This window comes from Arachis duranensis, chromosome 9 (assembly GCF_000817695.3).
Source record: "Arachis duranensis cultivar V14167 chromosome 9, aradu.V14167.gnm2.J7QH, whole genome shotgun sequence".
Lineage (NCBI taxonomy): Eukaryota > Viridiplantae > Streptophyta > Magnoliopsida > Fabales > Fabaceae > Arachis > Arachis duranensis.
Window position 1 is genome coordinate 66,178,826 of NC_029780.3, and position 3,462 is coordinate 66,182,287.

Here is a 3,462-nt window from a genome sequence, read left to right on the forward strand (position 1 = left end):
TGATGTCTTCCTTCACTGATTCTTCAACCACTCCTTTGACTTCAAGGGTCTTAACTACCTTCACCTTTAAGGCCTCCTCTAGCTCCTTATGAAGTATGGATTCGCGAAGATGATCCCTTCTCTCTTGTTTCGTGTCAATAGCATCATTGGGATCATGTTACTCTTGGATTGATGGATGTGGATGCTCTTCCATGGATGGTGGTGATGGGATGGAGATATCATTCTGTGATTGAAAAGAAAGTGCACTAGAGCTTGAGGGTTGAATGTTGAAGGTATTTGGTGGTCCGATTTGGGCGGTGAGCTTGTATCATAGAGTTTAGATCGGCAAATGCTCTCTCCATGGAGGTTTGGGGTGGGTAGGATGGTTCATTTGTTGGGAGAAAGGGTACATGGTAGGGAAGTGGTTCATCTTGATAATGTTAAGGAGATGGTGTATATTGAGGTGGTGGTTCTGTGTATGGTTCATTTGGTGGTTGGTGTGGTGGATAAGGGTTAGGGTCATATGGGGGTGTTTGGTGGTAAGGGGCTTGTGAGTGTGGTGGTTCAAAGTTATGTTGTGAGGATGGTCTCTGAGCATACGGTGAGGCTTGTTGGTAGCTACTAGGCGGTCCACCATATCTATCAGCTTGGTATGCATTGTAGAATGGTCTTTGTCTGTAATATCTAAGAGGGTGTTGTTGCCTAAAAGGTTGATCAGATCCTCTTGGCTCCGTCCATCTTTGATTGCCTTGACCTTGATGCATATTCCTATTATAGCTTCCTCTTCTTGCAACATAGTTGTAACCAGACTCATAGCCAAAGGGGTGAGAGTTCATAGTAGTAGAAGAAAATAAAAACAAAAACTAACAAAAAGAAAATATTTTGAAAAAGATATGATTTTTGAAAAAAAGATAAGATAAGATTTTGAAAAAGATGTGATTTTTGAAAAAGATTTGAATTAAAAAAAATTTTAAAATATGAAAAGTTTTTTTTTGAAAAATATTTACAATAACCAATAATAAGGCACACGTTTGCAATTCCCCGGCAACGGCGCCATTTTTATGTTAGGATTTTTTGCTAGTAAAGAATTTTGTAAAAATATAGTCGCGTTGTGAGTATAGATTCTAAACCAACAGAAAATCTCTTTGTACAAACGTTTTGGTTGTCACAAGTAACAAAACCTAATAAATTTATAAACCAAAGTATTCAAACCTCGGGTCGTCTTCTCAAGGAATTCCAGGGAAGTATGATTTATTATTGGTTATGGAAAAACAGTGTTTGGATTTGAAAAAGGTTTTAAGCAAGAGAAGTAGATTGCAAGAATTAATAAATTAATAACTAATAAAACTCTTGGCAAGGTATGAAAACTGGAAGTCCTATCCCAGTTATCCTTATCAATTGTGATGAGAATTGGATTTTTCTCCCACTAAGTTAACCTCTAACTATGAAGGTAAGTCAAGTGGATGGAATAAGTTTGGTTCTTCATGTCCTAGTCTTTCCTTGGAAAGGGCTAGAGTTAATGGAACTCGAGTTAATTCTTGAAGAATTTCAATTTTCAATCAACAATGAGTTTGACAACTCAAGAGTTACCAATTAATCAACCAAGGCCAAAAGGGAAGAAAATCTACTCGAATAAAAATAATTTGGATAAAGCCAAAGCATCCGTAACATATAAGTCTGAAATACCTCAATTTATATTAAATAAAGAAAATCCTAACATGAATGGCTCATAAGCCAAATAGGCAACATAAGTAATACAAGCATTAAAGTATCTGAAAATAAAAGAGAAATATAAAGTAAAAGGAATATTGAACCTGATGAAGAGTTGAAATCCTAAATCCTTTAAGAGGAATCCTAATCCTAAATCCTAAGAGAGAGGAGAGAACCCCTCTCTCTAAAAACTACATCTAAAAACTAAAATTGAATTATGATCTGATATGAATTCCTCTCCTGAGTCCCTGCATGTTCCCTGACTTTAATCTGTGTTTTTGGGCCGAAAATTGGGTTGGAATGCGGCCCAGAATCTATGCCAGTGACTTTTGTAATTCTGCAGATCGCGCACAACATGCGGCTGGGTCGTCCACGCGATCGCGTCACTCAGCATTTTTTGTACCACGCGTGCGCGTCGTTCATGCATTCGCGTCATTCGTGCAGCTTCCATTCCGCGCGGTCGCGTCAGGCACGCGAACGCGTCACTCTGATTTCTTCCATTTTGCGTGGTCGCGTGAGCCATGCGACCGCGTGACTTCTCACTGGTCATCTCCTCAATTCTTTGTGTTCCTTCCATTTTTTGCATGCTTCCTCTTCATTCCTTACGCCATTCCTGCCCTATGAAGCCTGAAACACTTAACATACAGATCACGGCATCGAATGGTACGAAGGAAGATAAAAATATACAACTAAAAGGTCCTTAGGAAGCATGTTATTAATCATAGGATATTTTTAGGAAGGAATTGTAAATACATGCAAATCATATGAATAAGTGGGTGAAAAGATTGATAAAACCACTCAATAAAACACAATATAAACCATAAAATAGTGGTTTATCAGTGTCTAAATGGGTTGAAGCAGTATGATGAGCGGATAATTGATACGCTTTTTGGCATTATTTTTAGGTAGTTTTTAGTAAATTCAAGCTACTTTTAGGGATATTTTCATTAGTTTTTATGTTAAATTCACATTTCTGAACTTTACTATGAGTTTGTGTGTTTTTCTGTGATTTCAGGTAATTTCTGGCTGAAGTTGAGGGACTTGAGCAAAACTCTGATAGGAGGCTGACAAAGGACTGCTAATGCTGTTGGAATCTGACCTCCCTGCACTCAAAATGGATGTTTTGGAGTTACAAAACTCCAAATGGCGCGCTCTTAATGGCGTTGGAAAGTAGACATCCAGAGCTTTCCAGAAATATATAATAGTCCATACTTTATTCGGGAATTGACGACGTAAAGTGGCGTTCAACGCCAAGTACATGCTGCTGTCTGGAGTTAAACGCCAGAAACACGTCACGACCCGGAGTTGAACGCCCAAAACACATTATAACTTGGCGTTCAACTCCAAGAGAAGCCTCAGCTCGTGGATAGATCAAGCTCAGCCCAAACATACACCAAGTGGGCCCCAGAAGTGAATTTATGCATGAAATACTTACTCATGTAAACCCTAGTAGCTAGTCTAGTATAAATAGGATAATTTACTATTGTATTAGACATCTTTGGTCTCAAGTGGAGCTCTGCTGCACCTCAAAGTTTCAATACAATTACTATTACTTTCTATTCAATCCTCTTTTATTCTTATTCCAAGATATACGTTGCACTTCAACTTGATGAATGAGATGATCCATGACACTCATCATCATTCTCACCTATGAACGCGCGTGACTGACAACCACTTCCGTTCTACTTTAGGCCGGGCGCATATCTCTTAGATTCCCCAACAGAATCTTCGTGGTATAAGCTAGATAGATGGCGGCATTCATGGGGATCCGGA